This window comes from Pavona decussata, unplaced genomic scaffold (genome assembly GCF_977016875.1).
Source record: "Pavona decussata unplaced genomic scaffold, jaPavDecu1.1 SCAFFOLD_11, whole genome shotgun sequence".
Classification (NCBI taxonomy): domain Eukaryota; kingdom Metazoa; phylum Cnidaria; class Anthozoa; order Scleractinia; family Agariciidae; genus Pavona; species Pavona decussata.
Window position 1 is genome coordinate 3,609,932 of NW_028145434.1, and position 10,069 is coordinate 3,620,000.

The following is a 10,069-nucleotide window of genomic DNA, read 5'->3' on the forward strand; positions in this document are numbered from 1 at the left end:
GTAATGGCCAACCACGTTTCACGTTTAGCTTATCAGGTTAAAAATGCGGTAAGTTAATGCCTGTGATCATATAACCCACGAAGTCATCGCCAGCCAATAGCAAAGTTACAACTCCGCTTGCTCAATGAAGTCAGGTTTTGTCATCTGCCATATTTAAATAAAAAAAAAAACATTGTGTTTGAAATCCCTTAATCGTCAAGCTGAGGGTAATACACTAAGTGCGTTCATATCTTGGGGCAAGTAAGTAAACTTTATTTACTTATTTGTTGTATAACAAGCTTATTGCCTCCATTGTTTATTTGGTAGTTTTTAATCTGATTGGAGCAAATGTTGTTGTTGTTGTTGTTGTTGCAAATGCTCGTCCGATATAAAAGTTACAGCCATCCAATTAGGGCTTTTCTGGCTTCTGCAGTTAGCTTGCTCTTTATGTAGCACCTCGTTTGTGATTTCTCCGCCATTATTTTATAAAACAAATTGTTTTCTTTGGATCTTTGTAACCTTTTGACGAATGGCCGATCTGTGAATCTTAGATTTTAACTAAAAGCATTTCTTTCCTTCATTTTCCCATAATTTTCTGTAATTTATTATTTATAAGGAGGAAAAACTACTTGTTCTTCATCCACTTATAAGCCACGCCGTTTAATTTGCAACTTTCTTTTTAATATATCACCATATTATAACTTCGCATTTATAAAAATAAAAGGGAACAAACCGATACGTCTGAGCGGATTTTTACGTGATATGAGTGAAGGAGAATTTGAACCTTGAATAGACATTTGAATTTTTTTCCGGTAAATATTTTATCTAATTTCAGCTATTTTAAGCCAAGGGAGACCGAGACCATCGCCCAATGGCTTAAAACATTCAAAGACAATCAATTTTAGTTGCAATTTAATCCATTCTCTTTGTTTTTCATTAAAAAACGGTGCTTCTTCTTCTATTGATATCTTTGATGGGTTACCTACAAGTAGGGTAAGAGACCCTTTAGTCGATTTATTATTTATAGCATGGAAAAAATATTTGTCATCACTGATTTTACTCTTGATAAGAATTGAGAGATTTTTCATACTGAAAGAATCCGAGAACTCTATAACCAGTAAATCTTCTTTTAAAAGTGGTATTTACGAGGTCCAGGGGTTTAAGAGATAAAAGAACTTTTTTGCGGTTTGTTGTAACCTGCTATGAACTGGAATTTGATCCTTGAATGAGGAAACACCGGGAAATCCAAAGGGGCCCAAAACAAACAAAATGAGGGACACAATTTCAAAAAGAAATCACCTATCAAAATGAAAAATACAAAAAGAAGAGATGCAAATAAAAGAAGCTAAACGTTAATAGAAAACGCGCAACGTAAATTAAAATGCAAAGCACAAATAGAAAGGACAGAGCGCAGACTGGCTTTGACTTTACAGTTTCGTGCAAAATTGGATTGAATTTTGACCTTGAAATGGCCAATCACGTTTCACGTTTAGCTCATCAGGTTAAAAAAAAGCGGTAATTTAATGCCAGTGATCATATAACCCACGAAGTCATCGCCAGCCAATAGCAAAGTTACAACTCCGCTTACTCAATGAAGTCAGGTTTTGTCATCTGCCATCTTTAGAGAAAAAAACATTGTGTTTGAAGTCTCTTAATCGTCGGGCTGAGGGTAATGCACTAAGTGCGTCCAAATCTTGAGGCAAGTAAGTAAACTTTATTTGCTTATTTGTTGTATAACAAGCTTGTTGCCTCCATTGTTTATTTGGTCGTTTTTAATGTGATTGGAGCAACTGTTGTTCTTGTTGTTGTAGTTGCAAATGATCTTCTTAATATGAAAGTTACAGCCATCCAATTAGGGTTTTTCTGGCTACTGCAGTTAGCTTGCTCTTTATGTCGGACCTCGTTTGTGATTTCTCAGCCATTATTTTATAAAACAAATTGTTTTCTGTGGATCTTTGTAACCTTTTGCGAATGGCCGATCTGTGAATCCCAGATTTTAACTAAAAGCATTTCTTTCCTTCATTTTTCCATCAGTTTTCTGTAATTTATTATTTATAAGGAGGAGAAAGTACTTGTTCTTCATCCACTTATAGGCCAAGCCGTTTGATTTGCAACTTTCTTTTAAATATATCGCCATATTATAACTTCGCATTTATAAAAATAAAAAAAACCGAGACGTCTGAGCGGATTTTTACGTGACACGTGTGAAGGAGAATTTGAACTTTGAAAAGACATTTGGATTTTTTCCGGTGAATATTTCATCTAATTTCAGCTATTTTTTAGCTAAGAGAGACCGTCGCCCAATGGCTTAAAACATTCAAATACAATCAATTTTAGTTACAATTTTATCGGTAGATTTTGTTTTTCTTCAAAAAACGGTGCTTCTTCTTCCATTGATATGTTTGCAAAGTTACCTACAAGTAGGGTAACAGACCCTCTAGTCGATTTATTATTTATAGCATGGAAAAAATATTTGTTATCACTGATTTTACTTTTTATTAGAATTGACAGATTTTTCATACTGAAGGAATCCGAGAACTCTCTACCCAGTAAGTCCTCCTTTAAAAGTGGTATTTAAAGGTCCAGGGGTTTAAGAGATAAACGAACTTTTTTGCGGTTTGTTGTAACCTGCTATGAACTGGAATTTGATTCTTGAATGAGGAAACAACGGCGGCCCAAAGGGGCCCAAAAAAAACAAAATGAAGGACACAAGTTCAAAAGGAAATCACCTATTAAAATTAAAAACATAAAAAAATGAGATGCAAATAAAAGAAGCTAAACGTTAATAGAAAACGCGCAACGTAAATGAAAATGCGAAGAACAAATAGAAAGGAGAACTGGCTTTAACTTTACAGTTTCGCGCCAAATTGGATTGAATTTTGACCTTGTAATGGCCAATCACGTTTCACGTTTGACTCATCAGCTTAGAAATGCAGTAACTTAATGCCAGTGATCATATAAACCACGAAGTCATCGCCAACCAATAGCAAAGTTACAACTCCGCTTGCTCAATGAAGTCAGGTTTTGTCATCTGCCATCTGTAGAGAAAAAAACATTGCGTTTAGAGTCTTTTAATCGTCGGGCTGAGGGTAATACACTAAGTGCGTCCATATCTTGAGACAAGTAAGAAAACTTAATTTACTTATTTGTTGTATAACAAGCTTATTGCCTCCATTGTCTATTTGGTCGTTTTTAATGTGATTGGAGCAAATGCTGTTGTTGTTGTTGTTGTTGTTGTTGGTGTTGTTGTTTCAAATGTTCGTCTTAAAATGAAAGTTACAGCCATCCAATTAGGGCTTTCCTGGCTACTGCAGTTAGCTTGCTCTTTATGTCGGACCTCGTTTGTGATTTCTCCGCCATTATTTTATAAAACAAATTGTTTTCTGTGGATCTTTGTAACCATTTGCGAATGGCCGATCTGTGAATCTCAGATTTTCACTAAAAGCATTTTTTCCCTTCATTTTTCCATCAGTTTTCTGTAATTTATTATTTATAAGGAGGAAAAAGTACTTGCTCTTCATCCACTTATAGGCCAAGCCGTTTAATTTGCAACGTTCTTTTTAACATATCGCCATATTACAACTTTGCATTTATAAAAATAAAAGGGAACAAACCGAGACGTCTGAGCGGATTTTTACGTGGTATGAGTGAAGGAGAATTTGAACCTTGAATAGACATTTGAATTTTTTTCCGGTGAATATTTTATCTAATTTCAGCTATTTTAAGCCAAGGGAGACCGAGACCATCGCCCAATGGCTTAAAACATTCAAATACAATCAATTTTAGTTACAATTTAATCTGTAGATTTTGTTTTTCTTTAAAAAAACGGTACTTCTTCTTCTTCTATTAATAAGTTTGCAAGGTTACCTACAAGTAGGGTAAAAGACCCTCTAGTCGATTTATTATTTATAGCATGGAAAAAATATTTCTCATCACTGATTTCACTCTTAATAAGAATTGAAAGATTTTTCATACTGAAGGTATCCGAGAACTCTCTGACCAGTAAGTCCTCTTTTAAAAGTGGTATTTAAAAGGGCCAGGGGTTTAAGAGATAAAAGAACTTTTTTGCGGTTTGTTGTAACCTGCTATGAACTGGAATTTGATCCTTGAATGAGGAACCACGGCGGCCCAAAGGGGCCATAAACAAACAAAATGAAGAACACAAGTTCAAAAGAAAATCACCTATTAAAATGAAAGCATAAAAAAATGAGATGCAATCAAAAGAACCTAAACGTTAATAGAAAACGCGCAACGTAAATTAAAATGCAAACCACAAATAAAAAGGAAAGAGCGTAGAACTGGCTTTGACTTTATAGTTTCGCGCCAAATTGGTTTGAACTTCGACCTTGTAATGACCAATCACGTTTCACGTTTAGCTCATCAGGTCAGAAATGTGGCAATTTAATGCCAGTGATCATATAAACCACGAAGTCATCGCCAACCAATAGCAAAGTTACAACTCCGCTTGCTTAATGAAGTCAGATTTTGTCATCTGCCATCTTTAGAGAAAAAAACATTGTGTTTGAAGTCTCTTAATCGTCGGGCTGAGGGTAATGCACTAAGTGCGTCCATATCTTGGGGCAAGTAAGTAAACTTTATTCACTTATTTGTTGTATAACAAGCTTATTGCCTCCATTGTTTATTTGGTCGTTTTTAATGTGATTGGAGCAAATGCTGTTGTTGTTGTTGTTGTTGTTGTTGCAAATGTTCGTCTTAATATGAAAGTTACGGCCATCCAATTAGGGCTTTCCTGGCTACTGCAGTTAGCTTGCTCTTTATGTCGGACCTCGTTTGTGATTTGCCATTATTTTGTAGAAGAAATTGTTTTCTGTGGATCTTTGTAACCTTTTGCAAATGACCGATCTGTGAATCTCAGATTTTCACTAAAAGCATTTCTTTCCTTCATTTTTCCATCAGTTTTCTGTAATTTATTATTAATAAGGAGGAAAAAGTACTTGTTGTTTATCCACTTATAGGCCAAGCCGTTTGATTTGCAACTTTGTTTTTAATATATCGCCATATTATAACTTCGCATTTATAAAAATAAAAAAAAAAACGAGACATCTGAGCGGATTTTTACGTGATACGTGTGAAGGAGAATTTGAACCTTGAATAGACATTTGAATTTTTTTCCGGTGAATATTTCACCTAATTTCAGCTATTTTTAAGCTAAGGAAGACCGTCGCCCAATGGCTTAAAACATTCAAATACGATCAATTTTAGTTACAATTTAATCTGTAAATTTTGTTTTTCTTTAAAAAACGGTGCTTCTTCTTCCATTGATATGTTTGCAAGGTTACCTACAAGTAGAGTAAGAGACCCTCTAGTCGATTTATTATTTATAGCATGGAAAAATATTTGTCATCACTGATTTTACTCTTGATTAGAATTGAAAGATTTTTCATACTGAAGGGATCCGAGAACTCTCTAACCAGTAAGTCCTCTTTCAAAAGTAGCATTTTAAAGGTCCAGGGGTTTAATAGATAAAAGAACGTTTTTGCGGTTTGTTGTAACCTGCTATGAACTGGAATTTGATCCTTGAATGAGGAAACAACGGCGGCCCGAAGGGGCCCAAAACAAACAAAATGAAGAACACAAGTTCAAAAGGAAATCACCTATTAAAATGAAAAACATAAAAAAATGAGATGCAAATAAAAGAAGCTAAACGTTAATAGAAAACGCGCAACCTAAATCAAAATGCGAAGAGCAAATAGAAAGGAAATAGCGCAGAACTGGCTTTAACTTTACAGTTTCGCGCCAAATTGGATTGAATTTCGACCTTGTAATGGCCAATCACGTTTCATGTTTAGCTCATCAGCTTAGAAATGCGGTAATTTAATGCCAGTGATCATATAACCCACGAAGTCATCGCCAGCCAATAGCAAAGTTACAACTCCGCTTGCTCAATGAAGTCAGGTTTTGTCATCTGCCATCTTTAGAGAAAAAACTGAAACATTGTGTTTCAAGTCTCCTAATCGTCGGGCTGAGGGTAATACACTAAGTGCGTCCATATCTTGGGGCAAGTAAGTAAACTTTATTCACTTATTTGTTGTATAACAAGCTTATTGCCTCCATTGTTTATTTCGTTGTTTTTAATGTGATTGGAGCAAATGTTGTTGTTGTTGTTGCACATTTTTCGTCTTAATATGAAAGTTACAGCCATCCAATTAGGGTTTTTCTGGCTACTGCAGTTAGCTTGCTCTTTATGTCGGACCTCGTTTGTGATTCTCCGCCATTATTTTATAAAACAAATTGTTTTCGGTGGATCTTTGTAACCTTTTGACGAACGGCCGATTTGTGAATCTCAAATTTTAACTAAAAGCATTTCTTTCCTTCATTTTTCCATTAGTTTTTGGTAATTTATTATTTATAAGGAGAAAAAAGGACTTGTTCTTCATCCACTTATAGGCCAAGCCGTTTAATTTGCAAGTTTCTTTTTCATAAAATTATTATAACTTCGCATTTATAAAGAAAAGAGGAAAAAGCGACAGACGTCTGAGCAAATTTTTACGTGACATGAATAAGGAAAATTTGAACCTTGAATGGCCATGTAAATTGTTTTCCTGTTTATACTTCATCTAATTTAAACTATTATTTAAGGTTAAACGTCAACCAGTGGTTAAAACATTCAAACGCAATCAATTTTAGTTACAATTTTATCTGTTCTGTTTGTTTTTCTTTAAAAAACGGTGCTTCTTCTTCTATTGATATGTTCGCATGGTTACCTTCAAGTAGGGTAAGAGACCCTCTAGTCGATTTATTATTTATAGCATGGAAAAAATATTTGTCATCACTGATTTTGCTCTTGATTAGAATTGAAAGATTTTTCATACTGAAGGAATCCGAGAACTCTCTAACCAAAAAGAACTCTTTTAAAAGTGTGTATTTTAAAGGTCCAGGGGTTTAAGAGATAAAAGAACTTTTTTGCGGTTTGTTGTAACCTGTTATGAACTGGAATTTGATCCTTGAATGAGGAAACCACGGCGGCCCAAAGGGGCCCAAAACAAACAAAATGAAGGACACAAGTTCAAAAGGAAATCACCTATTAAAATAAAAAACATAGAAAAATGAGATGCAAATAAAAGAAGCTAAACGTTAATAGAAAACGCGCAACCTAAATCAAAATGCAAAGCACAAATAGAAAGGAAAGAGCGCAGAACTGGCTTTGACTTTGCAGTTTCGCACCAAATTGGATTGAACTTCGACCTTGTTATGGCCAATCACGGTTCACGTTTAGCTCATCAGCTTAGAAATGCGGTAATTTAATGCCAGTGATCATATAACCCACGAAGTCATCGCCAACCAATAGCAAAGTTACAACTCCGCTTGCTCAATGAAGTCAGGTTTTGTCATCTGCCATCTTTAGAGAAAAAAACATTGTGTTTCAAGTCTCTTAATATTCGGGCTGAGGGTAATGCACTAAGTGCTTCTATATCTTGGGGCAAGTAAGTAAACTTTACTCGCTTATTTGTTTTATAACAAGCTAATTGCCTCCATTGTTTATTTGGTCGTTTTTAATGTTATTGGAGCAAACATGTTTGTCTTAATATGAAAGTTACAGCCATCCAAGTAGGGCTTTTCTGGCTACTGCAGTTAGCTTGCTCTCTATGTCGGACCTCGTTTGTGATTCTTCGCCATTATTTTAACTAAAAGCATTTCCTTCCTATATTTTTCAATCAGTTTTCTTTAATTTATTATTTATAAGGAGGAAAAAGGACTTGTTCCTCATCTGCTTATAGGCCAAGCCGTTTAATTTGCAACTTTCTTTTCCATAAAATTATTATAACTCCGCATTCGTCTGAGCAAGTTTTTGCGTAACATAAATTAAAGAGAATTTGAACTTTGAATGGCCATGTAAATTGTTTTCCTGTTGATATTTCATCTAATTCAAACAATTATTTAAGGTTAACCGTCAACCAGTGGTTGAAACATTCAAACGCAATCAATTTTAGTTACAATTTAATCTGTTCTGGTTTTCTTTTTTTCTTCAAAAATCAGTGCTTCTTTCTCTTTTGATGTGTTTGCAAGATAACCTACAAGTAGAGTGAGAAACCCTCTAGTCGATTTATTATTTATAGCATGGAAAAAATCTTTGTCATCACTAATTTTACTCTTGATTAGAATTGAAATATTTTTCATACTGAAGGAATCCGAGAACTCTCTAACCAGTAAGTCCTCTTTTAAAAGTGATATTTAAAAGGTCCAGGGGTTTAAGAGATAAAAGAACTTTTTTGCAGTTTGTTGTAACCTGCTATGAACTGGAATTTGATCCTTGAATGAGGAAGCCATGGCGGCCCAAAGGGGCCCAAAACAAACAAAATGAAGGACAATAGTTAAAAAAGAAATCACCTATTAAAATGAAAAACATAGAAAAATGAGATGCAAATAAAAGAAGCTAAACGTTAATACAAAACGCGCAACCTAAATGAAAATGCGAAGCACAAATAGAAAGGAAAGAGCGCAGAACTGGCTTGACTTTACAGTTTCGCGCCAAATTAGATTGAACTTCGACCTTGTTATGGCCAATCACGTTTCACGTTTAACTCATCAGCTTAGAAATGCGGTAATTTAATGCCAATGATCATATAACCCACGAAGTCATTGCCAACCAATAGCAAAGTTACAACTCCGCTTGCTCAATGAAGTCAGGTTTTGTCATCTGTCATCTTTAGAGAAAAAAACGTTGTGTTTGAAGTCTCTTAATCGTCGGGCTGAGGGTAATACACTAAGTGCGTCCATATCTTGGGGCAAGTAAGTAAACGTTATTCACTTATTTGTTGTATAACAAGCTTATTGCCTCCATTGTTTATTTGGTCGTTTTTGATGTGATTGGCGCAAACATGTTCGTCTTAATATGAAAGTTACCGACAGCCATCCAATTAGGGCTTTTCTGGCTACTGCAGTTAGCTTACTCTTTATGTCGGACCTCGTTTGTGATTTCTCCGCCATTAGTTTATAAAACAAATTGTTTTCTGTGGATCTTTGTAACCTTTTGCGAATGGCCGATCTGTGAATCTCGGATTTTAACTGAAAGCATTTCATTCCTTCATTTTTCCATCAGTTTTCTGTAATTTATTATTTATAAGGAGGAAAAAGTACTTGCGGACCGAGCCGTTTAATTTGCAACTTTCTTTTTAATATATCGCCGTATTATAACTTCGCTTTTATAAAAAGAAAAGGGAACAAACCGACACGTCTGAGCGGATGTTTACCTGATATAGGTGAAGGAGAATTTGAACCTTGAATAGACATTTGAATTTTTTTTCCGGTGAATATTTCATCTATTTTTAAGCTAAAGAAGACCAGCGCCTAATGGCTTAAAACATTCACATACAATCAATTTTTGTTACAATTTAATCTATAGATTTTGTTTTTCTTAAAAAAACGCCGCTTCTTCTATTGACACGTTTGCAAGTTACCCACAAGTAGCTGACTCGTCCCCAGGCGTCGCTCCTTGATCGCGTGCTGTTCGTGTGGCGTTGTGGGATTGATTTAGCGTGGTGTGCGTGGCTTCCTTCCCATTAACCCCCGCGCTTTCTTTTTTTTTTTTTTTTGCTCGGCGCCTGGGGACGAGGCAGCACAAGTAGGGTAAGAGACCCTCTCGTCGATTTATTATTTATAGCATGAAAAAATACTTGTCATCACTGATTTTACTCTTGATTAGAATTGATTAAAGGTTTTTCATACTGGTAGAATTAGAGAACTCTCTAACCAGTAAGTCCTCTTTTAAAAGTGGTCAGGGGTTCAAGAGAGAAAAGAACCTTTTTTCGCGGTTTCTTGCAACCTGCTATGACCTGGAATTTGATCCTTGAATGAGGAAACCACGGAGCCCCAAATGGCTAGGCACAAACAAAATGAGGGACACAAATTCAAAAGGAAATCAGTTATTTAAATGTTAAAACATAAAAAAATGAGGGGCAAATAAAAAAACGAAACGCAAATGAAATTGCGAAACACAAATATAAAGGAAAGAACAGAGATTGGCTTTGACTTTACAATTTTGAACCAAACTGGATTGAATTTTGACCTTGACATGGCCAATCGTGTTTCACGTTTAGCTCTTCAGGTTACAAATGCGGTAACTTTATGC

At 35.2% G+C, this 10,069-nt stretch overlaps 2 protein-coding genes across 7 annotated transcripts in view; both read left to right on the top strand.

Annotated features, from left to right (window-relative positions):
• Window positions 1-10,069, top strand: part of LOC146488269 (polyunsaturated fatty acid 5-lipoxygenase-like) — a 73,269-nt gene that overhangs the window by 22,695 nt on the left and 40,505 nt on the right. The window lies entirely within an intron of this gene.
• The window catches only part of LOC146488273 (DELTA-thalatoxin-Avl2a-like), a 14,446-nt gene continuing 4,584 nt past the window's right edge, over window positions 208-10,069 (top strand). The window contains exon 1 of one of the 3 annotated variants that reach the window (XM_085123283.1): window positions 208-240. The gene's annotated coding sequence lies outside the window, so the exon portion shown is untranslated. Of the gene's footprint in view, window positions 241-4,975; window positions 5,291-8,601; window positions 8,731-10,069 lie in introns of those variants that run through there. The other 2 variants (XM_085123290.1, XM_085123277.1) reach the window with 2 other exon arrangements.